Raw genomic sequence first — 21,136 nt, 5'->3', positions numbered from 1 at the left:
GGTATTTTTGTTATGTAGATTTTTATTGTTTTTCCTTGATGTTCTACTGTTTAATCACAATGTAATGGACGGAATTTCTTTTATTTATATTATTATTTATTCTGATTATTCTTTCAAAATAAGAACATCTCAATTCTAAAAAAAATCATGGCTATCATTATCTTAATTAATACTTTTCTCTTACCCATTTTCTTTTCTTTTGGAACAAGTATAATTTAAAAATGGAGTCTTTCAAACTATATCCAGGTTTCTTAACTATTATTCATATTCATATTTCCATTACCATTTTTCTCAGCTGATTTTTGTGAGGTGATCAAATATTATTATCAAACATTATTCTATTCATTTTCCAGTCTAAAATTTTCCTCATATGTTGCATTTTAATATTTTCTCTTTAAGATTTCTTATTTAATATTCCCTTTTTCTGTTTTCCTTTTTTTTCCTTTTAAAGGTAATTCTTTTTAAAACTGGAATTTATGCACCTGCATTTCTCCAAATATTTTTACATAAAGTCTTTCTAAGGACTTTGTATAAAATTCATTTCAAATGAAACATTCTCGTTCCACTTTATGATATTTTGTCTATCTTCGCATTAAATTATTTTAGATGTTTGGTTCTTTTTTGGGAAAGGAGCAGAGGTACTGGGGATTGAACTCAGGGGCACTTGACCACTGAGCCATGTTCCCATCTCTATTTTGTATTTTATTTAGAGACAGGGTCCCACTGAGTTACTTAGCAATTCACTTTTGTTGAGGTTGACTTTGAACTTGCAATTCTCCTGCCTCAGGCTCCTGAGTCACTGGAATTATAGGCATGTGCCACTGTGCCTGGCAGGTGTTTTGTGTTCTTGAATGGAAACTGAAATTTGGGGAATTGGAGTTTGGTCCTTCTACCGTTCTGGGATTGCTCCCTGGATTGTTAGCAGTATTTTAGTTGTTTCCACTTAACCCTCCAGGTTCACAAAAAAGAACCAAGTCTTCTGTAAACTTCAGATTCTCTGCTCTGTGGTTGTATGAGAAGCATGAAGATCCAGTCATAGGGAGTCAATGATTGAACCAACTCCCAGTTGGAAGGCTTCTCTGTCCACTCACTTCCCTGTGTTGAAGCTTCCCACCATCTATAGAGTCAGGCAGTTACTGGCAATTTATGTCACCTTATTTTTTAAAAATTCTCTTTCCATTTGAAAGTTTGTGGAATGGGGGTCCAGGTCTCATTTCTGGCTTCATGTAGTTAGTTTGTCTCAGAGTCTAGCTTGGCTCAGAGTCTTCACTGTACATTAAACTATTCTAGTACCATTTGCCCTGCAGGAGCTGTACTCCTGGCCAACACTGCCTTCTTTTGGACCTAGAGCTCAGTACGCCCGCAGCTTCAGCACAGCTCATTATTCTGTGTTTTTTATTCTATTCCAGGCACACAGATTTTTTTTTTAATCTTGTATTTGAGCCCAGCCGTGCCTTTTAGGGTTTCCTTTTTAATATTTTATCAATTGTTATTATGTGTTTAGAACAGAGAGGATGATGAAAGTATGAACTCCCTGCTCCAACTTGACCTGAACGCCGGTGACATTGATTTTTCACAAAACTGTGTTGGTGCTCTGTAGAATATTAGACCTACCAATGCTTCAAGCAGATCATATTGACCACAAATATAAAGGTACCATTATAAATTATGCAGCATACAGAGATGATAGCAGAAACATAATGCTTTATCAAGGAAAATATTTTATGTGGTATTAAGTTTGAATTTTCTTCTAAAGTACTCAACTTAATGGACAGATTCAACTAAGCTGTATCATTTTATACATCAACTTAGATATTACAATTATTTTTCATAAGTATATATCTATGTCAATATTTCAAAGCATAACTCTATGATTTATGGCACTAATACAATGTACTTTTCCCACTACCATTTTTAAACTAAAAACATCACAGATTTTTTTTTTTTTAAATCCTAGACACCATGCATTTATTTATAATTGAAAGGATGGCTCGAGGCATAAAATCTTAGTCTACACAAAAGTTTGAGGACATCTTTTGTTCCCTCTCATTGGTCTTTGAAGGTTTTATTCATATACTATTTTTTTGCCTTGCAATGTTTTTTTTCAGATTTACAATGATGAACATAATTTAAAGCAGAACTATTTAGATTAAACTGAGATATATTGTTGCAGTGTTGACTTTGTCCTTTTAAGAAAATTTTGGTCATTGGCTCCTTTATAAATTTAGGCCAAAATAAAAAAAAATTACCTCCTTAGAATTTATATTTAGCTGTAATTAGATGAATTTCTCTACCTCCATAGCTTCAGCTGACTTTTATTTATATTTTGCATAAATACACTAACATAAACGGTGTTATTATTTATTATTGTTATCATGATGTCTAGTTTCTATTTAAAAATCTTGAAATTTAACGTTTTATTAGACATCAATTATTACAGCTTTGCAATAGATATCCAAGAAAGAATGATTTTACTGTATATCTGCACTGAAATTTAAATCCATGGCTACAAATATGAGACACAAAGAATCAAAGTATGGAATCCTAAGAGAAATTTAAACCTCTGAAAATTTCATATTAAGCTCATTAATCAGACTTGAAGAGTTTCCTCCAATGTTCAACCTGGTTTTTATAAGAGGTCACTGAACTAAAGCAATAAGTCACATAGATTCTTCAAAAATTATTTGTGTATGGTAAGTGATAATGTACAAATGCTACAATACTCAATGATGAATATGGGAATCTGTGGTAGTTTATCTGAGGCAGCTTTCCAAAATATGAATGAAAGAGTAAAATTATGAGTAATAGAATAAAATTAAAGGAAATATAATGGTACATAATCCAAACAACTGAACATCAATTCAGGATAATTCAGGATAATCTTATATATGAATGTAAGATCAAAGTCCTCATTCCTTGCTTTCAGCCTAAAGTATATTTTTTCTTTGATTGCAGTGAAAGCAGTTAACATCAGATCTAATCTTTTAGCAAATTCTAAGTGAACAATGCAGTCTTCTTAACTATAAGCACACTGTAGTACAGCAGATACCCAGGACACACTCTTGCAGAGTTTACGCATTATGTCTTATGTCCAAATGGACATGGGCATGATGGCATCCTCTGTCAGACAAGATATTGAAGTGAAGATGCTTCTAGATGTGTCTCATCATGTTCCTGTTTCATGTTTAATCCAAACCTGAATGAGAAGAATAAATATCTTAGAAATATGCAGTAGGCAATTAGTTTTTCTGGGACCTTGGGACTTCCAGAACACTTCTGAGGGTTTCTTCACTTAATTTGTTTTTTCTTCCTAGATCTAAGCTGACACAAAACAGTGACCAGGATTGGAGCTTAATATGAAACTCTTTAGGTGCACAAGCAGAAAAAAAGCAAAGTGATGAAGTGCTATAGGAGGGTAGAGATGATTATAAGCTGAAATCTTCTTCATGTATCTCACATTGGCAAAGTATTCAAATGAATGACATGGTACAGAAATTGTTAATTACATAACTATTTGTTACATAGTCCTGACAATTTTTGAAACTGGTGATGTATGTTCTAGGTCTACAAGTAGTGAAAGCTAAAGAGTAAATTTCTTTTGATCTTTTAAAAACTTAGTTACATCATCTCCTGCTGATAAAATTCAGTGACCATTTTTCATAAGTATGGTGCAGCAAAAATAAACTTCAGTAGAGCTTATTTACAATAAAGTGAAATTACTAAATTAAAATGTCAATTCAAAGCTTTGTTTTATTAAACAGTCATTCTTAAAAAATTAAAAAATCATTTATCTCTTGAACATTCCATTGAATATGTATTTGGAAAATTTCTGTGAAATAATTTTCATTTTGTATGTTAGGTTCTTAATTTTAAACTTTTTAACATACATTATTTTAAAAAATATTAAAGAACAGATTTGGAAAGCAAAAAAGAACCTCTTTGAAATACTGAATTGCAAACTTAAGAGTGCAAAAAATTAAAAGTAAACCCAAATTTAACAATAAATTTACAATAAACTAAATTTAGAATTTATGTTAAATGTGAACTTAAAATAATAGATTATAAATAATTTGAAATAGTGCATTAAAATGTCTAGATTGGTTTTATTATGCTCATTTGTTCTCTTCCCAATTTTAATTTTTTTCTTTTATTCTGATATTATGAGTCCAACCCTTTCTTTTGACTTTGCATCTTAATATTGTCATGAAAATAATTGACATAGATTTCTTTTACCGCTTTCCTAAGATAAAGTGGTAAATGTGTGTTTAAATAAGAAAGCAAATTATCAGATATAGACAAATAATTTTCCCTAAGAACCCAAAACAAAGCATTTTTTTCCTAAGAATACTTACAGTCTAATTACATCTTGCATAATTAACTAACATATATTTATATAAAATTAATGACATTAATTAAATTATTTAAAGCAAAGGGGAAAACTATGAAGAACGAAACCAAAGGATATTATGAACGCCGGCACAGTTACGTTTCACAGTTGCATTTCAAAATTGGAGGTTTTTCTTAAATACTCTTCTTTCAAAATTCTTTACTGCTGCACTTGACAACTCTTTTAGTTGACCCTCATCTTGCTGGAAAGCCCAACTTTGTACAATAGCCCTTTATACTCCATTTTGTATATCATGATATTCAGAGCTGTGTCAGATGCTGTCTTATTTTGTTTTGTTTTGTTTTTCCAGAGTCTATCACAGGATGTGCAGTTGAATTATTGGCAATCGGTCTCATGTAAAGAAGCCTGAATGGATCATCACTGAAAATTAATCAACATTTCAGTATCTGAAATAAGAGTAAGCTTGGGAATTATAGATTCTCAGTCTTTTTACCCAGATCATTATGATACTTTCCTATCTGCTCATCCTCTCTTCTATTTCTCCAGATATCCCTTGTTCTAGGCCCAATGGAATACTCCAAACTTCTTCTAACATTATATTAAGAAAATTTATTGTTTGTCAGTCCTCTTGAAAGCATTCACCATAGCTCACATTCCCTACATTTCCTCTGTATCTTCTTCTCTTTCCCAGCTAACCTGCTGAACACACAGCACTTCACCAAATTGCTTGTTTTTCCCAGTGACTGTCAATGCCCTATACTTTTATGTTTGCTTCTTAATGGTAGAATATTGCCATCATTTTTTTTTGCTTCTGCTTCCCTCAAGGGACACTGCCTTGGTGGATGAGCCTTATTTGAATGCCTCCAGCAGTGAGCTCTACATTTTATTTTTCCACTTACACTTTGCACCAGTTGCTGCTATCATAATTATCTCTGATTACAACAAAACCTGCTTTTGTGTAAACCTTTGCCTATTTTGTGTATGCTCAGCAATGTTGTACTGTGCCTAGAAATAAGTTTAAAGAAGAATGCACATTGAAGGAAGAGGCCAAGAAGAAATACAACTTTTAAATAAAGGTAAAATAAGAGGAGAGTCAACCTTAGCTGAGGATGATATAATGAAAACTGTGAAAAAAATAACCTACCTTGCCTCTCACCAACAAGTGTTTCCTGCACTGTATCATCACTGCCAACTTGATTTTATCGTTGCAGCTATAGGTAGCCCTTGAACATTTCAAAAATTGCCTCAGGAATCCTAATCACTGTAGCAATAATTTTTTTAATATTTATATTCCAGTACCTTTTAAAATCCTTGAAATTAAGCATATTATTAAACTTTTATTTGTGATTATGCATCTAACTTGCTGATATGTCATAACTGATATGCAAAACTGTTAACTCTTAAGTAAATTAATATTTTAAATTTATGATACATCAAATTCAGTTATGATGCTATTTGCACTTTAAAATTTTGCAATATTAGGACTTTTTTCAGATGTCTTTTCTAATAAAATATAAGTATCTTACAAGTGTAAATTTGTTATTTTAAGTGTCCCTACTTGATAAAGTTTGCTATGATCATTATGACCTTGAATGTAGGACTCAAGTCATTGAAAAGCAGCTGTATTGAATGATAAGAAATAGTTATTGTTAAACTAGGAATCTTGGTTTCCATGCCTATTGAACAAACATGCTTTAACATTTCCCTCAATTTGACTCAATTTTGATAGTCTTTTCCCTGATTCATGGCTCTGAGCTCACTCTTCTTAGAGCATTTAGTTAAGAAAACTTATAATTGTAAATCTTTCTCTACTTCTTTCAGTTATAAATCTTTTTTAAAATTCTCCCACTAGTTTCACAATCTAGGAATAATTTTCTTATGGTTCTGTCAACCCTTTCTTTGAGATGTAATCTAGGAAAATCCCATAAGCAGTGGGCACTTACTCCAAATTACAAAACTACCTGCTATCATGAAGATAAAAGAAAATTCATTTTTTCTTTGAGTAAATTCAACTATCTAATACAAGTGATCTATGAGCTCCCCTACATCAACTGTTAAAAAAAATCCAGCCCTTTCCTTCAGGAGAGTTGAGGTCAGTTTCTCTCCCCTATTGTAGTATCCTCAAATAAAGTCATCCTTGCCTGATTAAAATTGTCTAAATGAAATCTTTGCTTTGATGCTCTACAGTAAAGTAACTTTAGGTAATGAATCCACTGCTCATAAAATAATAATTGCCTTCCTGTAGCAAAATATCACACTTATCTATATAATGCACACCTACCTACAGAATAATATATACTAATATGAATGCTAGTGAAAATATTTTTCCAACACATTCTCATCTTTGAAGTATCTTTAAAAAGTATTACGATTGTCAGAAGAGAAATTCTACTGAATGTCAATGCTAATAAAGATAATCAATTATATATTTTATTGTTTGAAATTATATTTATAGAGTATTAACAACAGCACTAAAAGTGACCTTCTGGTTCCCATTCCCACATGTATAAAACCCAAAAGTCATCATTACTATCTTCATAACGTGAAAAAAAATTTAAAAAACTGGAAGTGAGACCTATCTGACCTATCACAGGGCAAACTGCTGGCTCCCCCAAATTGTAGAGAAGCAAATAGAATCACAGCTTATAAGGAGCAGAAGTCTGAAGCTGAAATCACTATCCTGTTCTAAGCTAGCATTGACTGTCTCAAAATAAAATAGTAAAAAGGGTTGGGGATGTGGCTCAGTGGTTAAGTGTCTCTGGGTTCAATTGCTGGTACCATAAAAAAAAAAGAAAAAAAAAAAAAAAAGTAAACCAGCCTTGAAAAATTGCTGAAGGCATAGTATGGACTAATTTGAGATTTAAAAACTCAAAGGAGATCCAATCTGGAGAGGACAGGCAGTCACAATTTGATGATTTTAGCTCCAGGAGTCCTAGAAGTCTTTAGGGTAAAAACTGGAGAAAAATTCTTTTGCACTACTAGCAAAGGAAGGGAAAAGTAATCATTCTGCAATATGCCCAGAGATCTCTGGTCTCCTTCAAAAGGCCTGCTTTCACAGAAAACTATTTTACCAAAGCCCATCCAACCCCAGGGAAAGGAAATACCCAATTCAGTCCCAGTGAAGACCTAATTGTAAGACTCTAGATTGTTTCACCTCCACTGACACTTTCCCACCACATCGATAATGCTTCTGTGTAGTATTTTTGTTTGTTTCAAAAAACTGCAAATTTCAGACATTATTTAAAAAGTATGGAGAGGCACCCTAAGGTGAAAGCATAAACAAAAACAAGGGCACGGAAGGAAATGTTACACTCTGATATTACAGCTATAGGAAAGAGTAGGTGTGCACACCTATCAGCACTATTAAAATTTTAAAAGAGATGATCATACCAAATCTTGGCAAAAATGCAGAATAATCTTTATTACTGCAGGGAGAATAAAATGATGAAAGAGCTGAAAATTTTGGTTTGACAATTTCTAATTGAAGTTAAAATTACACCTAGGCTGGGAACCAGTAATTTTACTTTTTGATATGAAAACTTATGTCTATAAAAAGACTTACACCAAACATTCAGAGCTTCTTTATTCATAGTAACCAAGAACTGAAAATAACCAAAATGTCTATCAGCAGAAACATGGATTAAAATATTGTGACTTAGTCATACAATGGAATAATATTCAGCAATAAAAGGAACCATCTACAGATATAAGCAAAAACATGGATCAAATGCAAAAGAATTCTAAGCAAGAGAAACAGAATATGAAATAATGCATACTTTTTGAACCCATGTAAGCCAAGCTATAGAATAAGCAAGATTAATCTTGGAGAAAAAAATAAGAACAGAGCGTAATGAGTTCGACTCAAGGGTAGGAAGGAATTGTCTGGAGTAGTAAGACTATTTTGGGGGTGACAAAAATACTGTACATTTGGGTGTGGGATATATTTTTCATGTTTACATTTGTAAGTAATATATGTGTGTTTCACTACATGTAAATTATACCTCAGTAAAAGATTATTTTTATTCAATTTATTTATTTATCTATTTTTATAGTCCTGGAAACCAAACTCATGGCTTTGCCCATGTGAGGCAACTGTTCCACCTCTGATTTATATCCCCAATCTCAAGAATAATTTTCAAAACTGCAAGAGAAGAATTAAAATTTGTACCATAACTCTGACTGTTGATTAGGTCTGAAGCTTAGAGAGGTAAGTTATTCATAGAGTTAGTATTATTCAGAAATGGCAAAAGCATAGTACAATTCCTAGCCTTGAACTACAGTTACAGATTTTTATAGAATAAAATATCAGAAGTTTGCATCTTCTTGTTAAAAGATTTTGGGTAACATGTATACACCCTGTCAGTCAACAACTTCTTTGTTTATAGATTAGAAAAATTAGAAATATAAGTCTAGATTTTGAGCATTTATATAACATAGTTAATATGCTTAGTATGGTATTGTGTATATATAAGTGCTCAAAAAATGTCTACTATAGTTATTAATACTGAGTTGCATGGTGCTGTGGTAGCCATATTACAGAAATGGTATGAAATTAAGTACCACCCATGTACAAATTTGTGCTAAAATTGTCAAATATAACATGAATACAATAAAAAAGTGCATTTTATCCTGTCAGTAATGGAGTAGGTGAGCCCATCTTTAAATTGAAAGAGGAGAAAAAGTTATTTTGGTACGATACTATTAAAAAATCGGATGTCACACACAGTGATAAATCAAGTAGAAAACTTTAAATCTTCCTCATTCAAACTAAATCCAGCAAGACCAAGGTAAAGCCCTTTATTATTTGAATCATACATTTTAGAAATAAGAATACATTTTTAACTATGGCAAATGAAGTGTTTTCAAGTATAAACCATTAAAGATGACACTTTAGTGAATGTTAGTGAATTGTTGGCAATTACTACATTAGCCTTTTGACTAAATGCTTGAGGTTTTCCTTAAAATGTTTTAAACATAGCTCATTTACCCTGTCTCTTGTTTGTTGTCTTTTCTTTTTCCTTAGAATCTGTCTTTACAATTAATTTAATGGGAAACTTCACTTTCTTCACCTCACTCAAATTTTAAAAATCCATTAAAATTGTCATCTGCAATGAGTCAGGTGCTAAAATGCTCACAATCAATATAAAAGAGCATTACCTTCCCCCATCTTCCCAGCTTTCATATTCAGAGAAAGCAATGCTGGTATATTCTGTCTTCAGGCTTTTTGTTATGACTAAAACAAACAAACAAAAATTTCAAAAGATTAGTCATGATTTCCATGCAAAGCTTATGTTTGTAGTTGGGAATTCCATTTCCTGGGTGTAGCAGAAATTGAAAAGATTTTGTGGAGAAACTTCCATCTAGCTATAACCAGATCAGCATTCTATTCCACCAAGAACTTCATGGCATTTTTGCCTTATTTATGTTCTTCCTTTCACTTGAACTAAGTTTTCTTCCCATGTCACCCAACCTGTTCTTTGACTCAACTCAAATTTTCCTACCAAAAGTCATGCAGGTAAGAATATTTATCTTTTCACAATGTCTCCCTGTCATATTTACTTTGTATGTCTCATATATCACTTTCCAAATATTTGCTTTCAGGGTGGTTCTTTCTTGCATGTATTTGAGAGACACTTGCTCATTAAATCTGTGGCGATTATATTGTAGACCTGGGCACACAAAATCCTGCCATTTCTATCTTGTAATCTGTGCCGCTGCTTCATCATTTAAAACTTGGCTTTAATTAATTTTAATGTGTTTCTTTTACACTATCTACTTAAACCACTTTTAAAGTAAACTACATAGAAAACAAAAATACCATGGAGCCCTTACTCACAAAAGGCACATTTATTTGTAAATTCAAATAAACTACAGAAGAAAAGAAAATCTGAAGCATTAGAAGTTCAAATTTCCTTTATACTTGACCTGAATATTTCATCCCTATTCTCCAAATGTAAAAGCATTTTACAAAATTAATTTATACTAGGCATTAGAGGTTATTTTTGAGAGGAACCAGCAAATTAGTACCAACTATGTTATAAGTTCTTCAGTGATTGCCAACAAGAATAGTCAATTTCCAGCACTAATACCTAGAAATTTAATTTTATCACTCCTATTAGTATAATTAGGGGTAATATTGCTTGGAGGCAAGTAGCTTATTTTACAACAGGAGAAGGGAAAGTCAAAACCACATAAATTTACATAGTAGTATTCTACATAAATTCTCTACCTTGCATTTTCCCTTGCAGTTGCAGGTAATTACAAAAACATGAGAAAGACATTCATGCATCTAAACTCAGAAAATAAAGGGAAGAAGGAATCATGTATGAAACTTATTGGGGGATCACTTACTGCAAGAGTTCTTTAATTGACCCATATACTACAACTATGTAAGATGACATAAGAGAAGTAGCAGCGCTGGTGGAGTAAGAAGACCTACTTACCAACAAATGACACATAGGAAATTTGTCAGTCCCTCTGAACTTTAGCTCCCTTCTCTGTAAAGTAGAGATACCAGCGCCCTCTCACAGGGTGTTTTGGTAAGATATTGATATAGGGCATGTTTTGGACTCTCCCTTCAAAAACTAAGAAATGAAGTAGAGAAATTTCTAATTTTTGGTAAATTCTAATATTTTAACGCACTTGATTCAAATTTCCAGAGGCCAACATAATGAAAGACTAAGACCTATAACTGCCTGTGGCCATTAACTGTCAACTTAAGGAATCAAGTAATTTTTCTTGAGCTTGCCTACTATATGACCCTAAATAAATAAGTTCCAGCTCATTCTCTCCATGTAGGAAAAAAAAAAAAAAATTGGCCGTTTTTTTCTTTTTCTTTTTCTTTTTTCTTTAAATAAACACCAAGATTCTAGTCCCTATTACCACCCAATATCTAGTGAACATGAGAACTTTTCGGTCTCAGATGCATGATGTAGAATAATAATACCCACTTCTTTGGATTGGCACAAAACCTGAAGAGTTAATGATTTATATTTAGTGCACTTAAAACAAGGTCTAGAACATAGTAAACACTACCTTATCTTTCTTAAGCATTATTATATTCTCTGGAACTGGTGCCTCATCTTATACCCCATCTCCTTAGCTCAGTCATTGCCCTTTGAATGAAATGATGTCAGGAAAAACAAATAGCTCAAAACAGATATGAAATAAATCTATATTGTCTTCTTTCTTATTTATATATGCATACATCCTGTTTCCTTAGTTTGTAATCTCTTCTTATTTTAAGAAAAATTCAGATGTTGGAAACATAAATGAAGGAGAAATTGTCTCATAAAGGATCTGAATGTGCTATAATCTTTATGGATAAGAATCTTGGGTTTTTCATTTTGTTTTTACACAAAGGTTAAAAAACATGATTACCATTGTTCAGTTATAAAACTCGGGCCATTTTTATAAATTAAAGTGTTTCATTTATATATCATATCAAATTCATTTTATTGGTGGGCACATTACTGAATGTGAAACACAAATGTAATCACTCCATGGGCTCTCGCTTTTGCTTTCCTGGAATCAAATTACTGCAGTTTGTTTGCAGGATCCGGTTGTTTACCAATACATTCATCCGAATCAGTCTTACTATGGAATCCTCTAGATTCTCAATATGCCCACAGACCAAAATCCATAGCCTATTTCATAAGGAAGGAGAAAAATTCAAGTTTTCACAATCATCAGGCACATAAACATGCCTTGTACAATGAATATTATGGCTAAGTTCTTTAAACTAAGATATATGTGCAATCTAACTTTATATTTTATAGCCACAATCAATTTTTAATTATAGGTAAATACCATTTTAGACTATGATACATAACAAAATGCATAAAACTACTGTAGCAATTAACTAGAAGTCATTCATTTAGTTTGTTAGTTTTGTGGAAAATCTCAGCAGGTCTTCTGAGCTGTACTGACTTAGCTGAATGTTGCAGTCAGTTAATCAGTACCTATGATGTTGTCAATTAATACTACTGGTGGTTGACAATCTGGTTGGAGTCTGAAGCCACAGTTGATTCAGCTTGATTTTTTTCTATGTGTTTTACTTTCCAGTAGGTTAGTTTAGACCTCTTCATATGAGTAGATGAATTTCCAGCAAGTGAGCACATTTTAAGTAAGTAAAAGTCTTTTCAGATCTCTGCTTACAACTTTCTTGCTACCATTCAACCTTGTAGAAAAAGAGAATCTGTGATATTAAGGAGGGAACTTAAATTCAATTTTATAAGCAATGAAAAAGTATTGAATGTACTGAGGAAACGCATAATCCAATGTGATATCCATGCTTGCAGGTGACGTCTCTAATTAGTAAGTCTTTAAACAATTTAGGAATATAAATTTCCACCATAATCAACCTATTTTAGTGGATTTAAATTAACCTACTTTTAATGATTTTATGTTTGTGCAAAATAAATCACCAGAAGTTTAAGTATAAATATGACTCTAGATTCTTTTCTCAGTAATTCATATCTGTAAGTAATCTAAGAAATAATAAAGATATGATTTCTTAAAATTATTCTATACATTGTAAAAAAAAGTGCAAAATTATCACGAAGTAACTAAAATTGAAAAAATGGCCCTTAATTTTCCTTAGTTTTCTTTAGTTTTTTCGTGACTTTTGTGGAGGCATAGAATTAGATTTAAAGGTCTCAAGGATTCTATAGAAGTGGAATCTTTGTAACACAATGTTAAATGCAAGCTTTCTTATTCTTTAAATTTTTATTTATTTATTTATTTATTTATTTATTTATTTATTTATTTATTGCTTTTGGCAGTGCTCCAATGGACAAGGAAACTAGGTGTTAGATCACAAGCAGAATGTGCATGGTAAGACATTATAAAATCAGATCTTCATCCAATCACACCTAAGTTAGGGGAGAAGAGAGTGATCACAAAAATATCTACATAATTTATTTGGAGCTAGACCTATTAATGTGATGCACATTTTTCCTGTCTCAAAGTCACTGAAGTAAACATTAGAGAATTCCTTACAGTGTTGTGTGAGTCTTTTGGATTTTTAGGGATACAAGCCTGAAGATGATAGACCTGACATTCTGTGGCACAGTGTAGGAAGCTCCCTAGGGAGTGAACAGAACTTCAACAACTCCACAAAGCAGGCCCATACGGTCGGAAGGTGGATCTATGGAAGGAGCATGGACAAGGTGGCATCAAAAGAAGAAAAAGTACTTGGGATAGACAACCAGAAGCAAGAGACTATGGTGGACAGTAGCAAAAAAAGGTCACCAAAAGCTAATCAGGAGAAACTTAATCTTTATCAGGAACTATAAGAAAAGTAGTCTCCCATGATGAGCACCTTGGGAAAGCTGCCAAAATATCTTTGATAGATCAAGCTGCTATTATTTCGGCATTGGATGCAAAGGTGGTCTTGATGTAATATTACAGTTATGCTGTCCCAGAACATTATGTTTATTTCCTATAGACTATTACACTTTCCCTAAGTCAGAATAAACATAATCATCAACTCCAGTGTAGATGGAGAGATAAAGCACACAGGAGAAAGAAAATGAACATGATGACTATATGAAAGTTTCTTTGATAGATTCAAATTAAACCTGCTTAAAGGGAATAGCTTTCAGTGAGACAGTAAAGTGTTGCCAATAGATCAGAAGGAACATTTAATAAAAGAATATGATTATAAATGCTTTGGGATCTGTTCATTATTTTATACAAGGGTAGGGAAGAACAATTGAACAGAATAGTTTGAAGGTGTATCAATGTGAATAAGTGAATTATTTTATGAACCTATTAAGTCCAGATCATTAAAGAAACCAACCATATCCTAGTTGATTTAATTTTAGGGTGTGTAAAACTTAATTTTCAAGATTCAAAAACCTAGGTTAAAGGATTAAAGTAGAATATTTTGATATATTAAATACACATAAACTTTTTTGAAATCAATTTGCCCAACCAGTAGAATGTGGTGATACCAATGCTGAATTTATAAAATATATCAAAGCAAATGGATATTTCAGCCTTCAAATGCTTTTGGGAAGTAACTTAAGGAGAAAACTGATAAATTATCCATTATTATAAATGCAGACTATACTCTTTTTGGCAAGGAAAGTTGTCATTAGGTCTGATCCTAACTTACTTAAAATACTAAGTCTTTTAAATTCTTTCAGCCATGTTACAGTCAATGGTCAACTATTAGTGTGAAAACCATATTCCTATGCCAAAATTGTTTCAAACTTAGGGTGAGACACAAGTTTCTTAAAACAAACAGTCTATCAAGTTGCTTATCTGGGCCTCATGTCCCTCTTTGGGCGCCAACTACCATGGCCTGTCTCTCAGCCATGGCCATTAATTTATAAAAACCCAAATGAGGGATGATGGGGGATTTAGAAAAGATGAACAGACACACAAAGAGAGAAGGCCGTGACTAGATGGGACATTACCCTCCAATGGAGGATGAAAGACTCAAAACTAGTACAGCATGTTTATTACATAGGTTTCATTGACAGGTTATTTGTGGGAAAGTTTCAGTAAAGCAGGCAATCTGAAGGACACAGGACTAGGGGTTATTAGGGTTATCTTGGTATACTCATATTTCTCTATTTATGGGAATTTGGTGCCTGAGTTCAAGGTCCAGACTGATACAGCTCTGCGCTTTGCACAGAGCCTCTTGAGGCTGGGCATCACCACAGCAACTGGGCCATCTTGACCTGCACTTTTGCATAGGAAGTTCCCAGCTTAACACAGCCATGAAACAAAGAGACCATGATTCAAGTCACTGCTTTCCACAGTAGCTATTCTAAAATTTGAAGGAGAAGGCTCTTTGTCTTCTTTGGTAAACACAATTTAGGTAGAACTTGAACATTATCATGACAAGTTGCAAAACATGAAGTTTTAACTGAAAACTTTCAGTTACAGAGATGTGAATATTCATGTCTTTCTTTCCTTATTTTTTTAAACAAATGTTAATAGCTGGTCTGCAGCTCAACATTACCAAAGCATTGTGTCACCAGCTTACTTGTTTAAAATTTCCCGTTAGGCCTTTTTTATTAACTGAAGTTTGAAACCTGTGACTTTCATACAAGCATGATTTTAGTTAAGGCTAAATCAAATTTGTTCAGGTCACACAATTTTCTTTCAGGATTTATCTGTGTTTTTTCTTCTTCCAGCAATATTAAGCTGAAAATGGCATACAAAGAGTAGGACATAGTTGTTTGTAACATTCCATAACGAATGTTTCTGGGTTAGTATAATGGAGCTGTAGGGAAATCACCTGGATTGGGAGAGTTTGTAAATGAGCTGTCATAATAAAGACTCATGGAAAATTAACTAGGTGAGACTAAGTAGATGACAGTGAGTGAATATCAAAGAATCAGAGGTTATCAGTACATTTTAAAGAAGTTTTAATAGAAATGTTGGAGAAAGTGAGCAGGATGATTAGGGGTTACCTAATTGCATTCTGGTTACCTGGACTTCTGAACATCATGAGTCTCTGGTCAAATGGTTATTTTGGTCACATCGGGGAACTGACTGTTTTATGGAACTATTCTAATGGAATTGGAATTAGGTTTCCATATGACAAGGACAGGATGGCAATTATTTCTCCATCCTTGTCTTTATCCTGCAAAATTTATCTAGTTTACCATAATTTCATGCTCTTCATAAAAAGTAGATATCTTCAAAAGCAAACTGCTTACCTAAAATTTGACCCACAATTCACACTATTACCAAATTCATTCAGAAAAAAAAAAAAACTAATATAGAGTCATTAGATCAGACAAGATCTGTGGAAGTGATATTGACTCACCAGAGAACTTGTAATACAGTTCTTAGTATTTCTGTTATGGAATCTGTATTTGATTCAATGCTAATTTGACAAGTAACTCAAATTCCATTATAGAACAAACTTATAGCAAAATCAATTCAGGTGTGGGTGTTCATTGTTTTTCTTTTTATTTGTTTGTTTTTTGGTTGTTTTCAAAAATAATACAAAGTAGTCAAACTTGGAGATAAATTACAGGTTAATAATTTACCAGTCATATTTTATAAATATGATTACGATAACATTTCTCACCTGATAAACTCTTTTGTACTGCATACTATCTATTTGCCTGTCTTAAACCGGAACCTAAATCCAGCTTTTGAAACCATGTAGACCTTAGTGAATTACTTATAATCAGTAGAGAGAGGCTGAAGTGAAACAGGCTGACTTCTGAAACTAGTTTTGCATCTTCTGTCTTGGTGTCTTAAAATGCATGCTTGCTTTATATCCTCATTCAAGAATTCCTCTTAATACTCAGCTGCTAAGCAGTGAAAGCCCAAGCCCCATGTGAGACCATGTATAGGTGCTCTAATCAAAATCTCCCGCTGAGTCTAGCCTTTTGGTCAACCTACACATCAGACGCCTCCATGGAGAAGCCTTCAGAGATTCTAGCATAGGGCCACTTAAATCATTCCTGATTGCTGGATTATTCCTAACTGAGTCCCCAGACGTGGGGAACGAGGACAATCCATCTTCTCCTGGAGCAATTCAAATTCTTGATTACATAATCAGTTAAAGTTATGTTTTTTTTTTTTTTTTTTAATATCACTAAGTTGGTGTAGGTGGTTGTGAGTAAGGGAAACCTGGAATAAAATTACTATCGAAATATAATATAAATAAAATAAACTGAATATATTTGGCTCTGAATTGGAGACTGAGTCATAGGCATAAACCTGAAAGAAACTGACACAGCTGTCTGTTAAGGATTATAAAAAGGAAAACAAATATTATTCAGCTACAAGAAACATGACCCTTCTTAAATGGTAGCAAAACATGACCTGATTGCCACCCAAGATAACATGAAAAATAGAAAATGTCTCCAACAAACTAGTTGAATTTGCTAAGGATATTTTCATTCTGGATTTTAAAAATGCTAGCAGTTGTCTTTATGTACTGTAATGTACAAATAGAGGAAATCAGCTAAAGACTTTTAAAAGTTCATTTTTAAGAAAAACCAGAGAACATTTGAAAAAGATCGGGCTTGCTAAAATTTGAAAATAAAACCATTTCTCAATTCCATCCTTTTCAGAAGGCATGATATTCAAACTAGTAAAGGAACTCAGGGAAAACATCTGATCCACATGTTGTAAGGAGAATATGGCCTCTGAGTAAAGACAAGGCCAAGAGTGTGACTGAAAATCTTCTCTAAAAAATCCTTGAAAAATTCCTAAGTGATGCCTCATGGACTCTTTCAAATGGGCAAAATGCCTTCTGTGTGTTCCAGAGCTGCTCTATGCTGAAGAATAGCCTTCTAGTAACCTTAAAGCTGTCCCACAAATACCTCGTAGGAAGTCCAAGGTTGAGAGAGCTTGTCACAAAGAAATTAGTAGATATGGCTTTCATTCAATGGAGTGGATTATAAATTGATATATAAGAAAACTAAATTAAAAATATATGTATATAACATATTTGTTTATTTATTTAATTATTTATACTTAGACCTAAAATGCTAAAGGTAATACAAAATGAAGAAGGCTTCAGCGCTGGCAACATGTACCCAAATGGACTCTAAAACCATGATGGGATGATGTGACCATGACTGTTGGGAACCTTTCCTTTCTCCTCTTCCTGTGGTAGCGTTTACTGTTTACCCCAAGGATTCCATACATGGTTCATGCTGATGTGCTGGGTTGATGGAGGAAGATGACTTCCTCTTAGTTTACAAGCAGACCTAGATCTGATGCTCTATGTGATTAGTCTCTGTGAGTCTTTTGAAGTAAGTGTATATTTTAGGTGGAGGACTATGAATTGTATCCAGAGGGCAGACTGAGACAAACAATATTTTTTCAAAATTACTCCAACAATATCTACTGCACTACACACTCCTCTGTCACTCATCTATCAAGAGAAGTATTTAGATTACCCTGTACTCGTATCTGGTTGTACTTAGCAACTCACTTATCATTAATAAAATTGGTTAAAGTGACTCTGCAACATCCAAAGCCCAGATGTGCTAGGACAGTGGGCTAGATTGCTAAGTATCAAAGAAAGACACCTGGAGATGGGGCAGGGAGAAGGGCCCATGGTGACCAGTGGGGCAGGTGCACCTCCATGGCTCAAGATGCTTACAGTGCTTCACATAGGCCTACAATAGTGTTCACCAGAAAATAGTGTCTTTACCCCTCATAACACTCTTGTCCAGTGGCTGCTGGCTAGATGAGCAACTTCATTCACTACAGGGAGAGGGATTTTCTAAGTTAGACTACAGAAGTAGTGGCATCATTAATTATTTTAGTATGCTTTGTTCTTTGTTCAGCATCCCAAGAAGCAACTGCTATGACTTGCTTAGCAGCCTTGCTTTCTTGCTTGCTTTCTACTGATAACACTAATTTGCTCTAGTCCCAGCATAAGTGAGCAAAGTCAGTGATTGTCCAGATAATACTTAGTAAGTTATTCCTGCCTGGGCAGGCTCTAATAGCACCCCAGGAACTGGGACATGTTGTTGCTCTATTCCTTTAATTTAAGGGTGATACAGAACCCAAATGTCTTCTCAGGTTAGATCAGAAGAGACCTATCGACTTCAGTCTTGTTTTTGCAGTGCTTGTTCTGCACACTTCCAGAATTGAGCTGCCAGGCTTTGAAAAACCCAAGCCTCAAGGAGAGACTATACGTGTGTGCTCCATTCTCTAGCCTCAGCTGAGGTCAGTCTTTATTTCATCCCTACCTTGGTCCAGGCATGTTAGTGAAGAAGCCTCCAGGTGATTACAAGACCAACACATGCAAGTCATTCTGGTTGTTTAAGTTCTCCCAGAAGTGGCCTCAGGATTTCAGAGCAGAGATTCAGTCTGTCCTCATATGCATATTACCCATAAAATTTTTGCTCTCAGAACTTATACACTTAATTAAATGATTATCATGTTACACTCTAAGGCTAAAGACATTTTGTAACACAGAAATTGAAAAGTGATGACTGATTTTTTAAAAACATTCTTACTCAACTATTTCATAACTCCTATTTGATATTATGCTCATTGGTTTGAGGACTGATTGTTTCAAGTGAACATTGTCTTGAAACTATGCACTGACAAACTAAAGTTTAAGAATGACAGAAAAGAACCTCATAGGAAGTCAAAAAAGAATAACTAGAGCTGACAAAAATGTAGTTGAACCACAGGAATATATAGATTAAGGACTTAGCAGAGCAGTGCAAGCTGTCTTCAAATATGTGAAGGGCTGTCATGTGGAAGATGGATTAGACTCGCAGTGTAGAACTCTGGAGAGCAGAACTAATACTTTGCATTGGTTGGTCCAAAGGAAGCAGATTTTATACCTAATAAAAGAAAGCATTTTTCTATTATCAGAGCAATAAAGACTAGTTCTTGAGGAAGCAAACTTCTCTAATTTTTTTGAGGAAAGTTTGGATATTGTAATAATAGTAACTTTCTAGACAAAATCATTATTTGTATAATATTTTAGAGTAAGTATTTTAACATATTCCAACCACGAGGGTGTAGGAATCTACAAAATGCCTATTTTTTATAATAATCTGTGTCCAAAATTTGGTTTGCTGGCCACCTAGAAACCAAAGATAATCGAGGCAAGTTTTCAGGGACTTGTTTTTTCAAGTACAACAAAATATCTCAAAATTACAAAATGCTCAAAAACAAATTTTCTAAAAAATAACATTGAATGAATTAGTAAAACCTTTGTTGTGCCTATATGTGAAAGCATAATGACTCTAAAATGATGCTACTTTATTTATATATATATATTTCTATTTGATATACATATGTGTAAATGCTACATGTACAGATGTGTGTCGGTCTTTTTGCATGTATTACATTCTTCCAGAGCTGATTGAGCCTCTGTGGATAAACAGCATAAAACAAAGGATAAAATGTAGGACATGGGTAATTTAAATGAAACAAAGTAATAGGAATTATAAGAAAGCTAATAAGCATATATTTGGAACTTAAAATATCATACCAAATATAGGCAAATGGAGATGGAGAATAGGAAGTGATCAAAAGAAAGTAACATTATAATTATTATCATCATCATCCCTGTCATATTATAATTTCCATTATCATGGTGTTTACATTGCCTGGTATTTACGGGTCAGTTTTTAGTGCAACATAATCCTGAGCATATAGAGAAGGGAACTAAGATCTGGAGAAAAAAATATGGCAAGACTATGTTTATCCGGATAAGTGGACAAGTTAGGAGTTGGGCAGAGATCTTTCATGATGGTCAAACCCATTTTATCAAGCTGCAGACAATGCTGGTGTAGATGAGATCTGTACTTTTTATGTTGTAGGCTTTAGTTACAACACAAATAGGCAGATGTTTTATGTATAATAATTCTCCCGAATATCTTTTATACTTTAGCTCAAATTTCCTGAAATTTCATAATTAGGTGTTTTCTTTTAGTGTTTGCTTTAATAGAAGATGTTAAGTGTTCCATAGTAATCTGTAAATAAGATTGAGAGGGACCAGTCAATACAATTGGCACATAGGTTAAGCATAGATTTACCTGAATTTAGGGAGCAGAAAAAATGGATATTGTGAAGTGTCAAAAGGAACAAAAATCAAGAAATCCAAGAGGAAAGAAGGACTTCCTGGGTCAAACATTGTTTAAATAACAATATTCCCACAGAATATATGTAAGATATATTCCAAGGAAATGAGGAATATAGGATTGCCCATTTTTGTTTTAAGAAAAGAACATTAAGTTTGGGACTATCCAACTTAGCAACACATGATTTATATAGTAGGGAGATGAATTTGCATACCAAGAAAATCAATAATGTTGGAAAATAAGGAAA

At 33.4% G+C, this 21,136-nt stretch overlaps 1 long non-coding RNA gene across 1 annotated transcript in view; it reads left to right on the top strand.

Moving 5' to 3' along the window:
• Positions 1–21,136, top strand: part of LOC306645080 — an 83,221-nt gene that overhangs the window by 16,337 nt on the left and 45,748 nt on the right. Inside the window, exon 3 of the long non-coding RNA XR_013759536.1 lies at positions 13,132–13,183. This is a non-coding gene — a long non-coding RNA (uncharacterized lncRNA). The remainder of the gene's footprint in view (positions 1–13,131; positions 13,184–21,136) is intronic.

Source organism: Sciurus vulgaris, assembly GCF_902686455.1.
Source record: "Sciurus vulgaris genome assembly, chromosome: 15".
NCBI lineage: Eukaryota > Metazoa > Chordata > Mammalia > Rodentia > Sciuridae > Sciurus > Sciurus vulgaris.
Note: the sequence above shows the minus strand (reverse complement) of the source record. Positions and strands in the feature narration are given on the sequence as shown.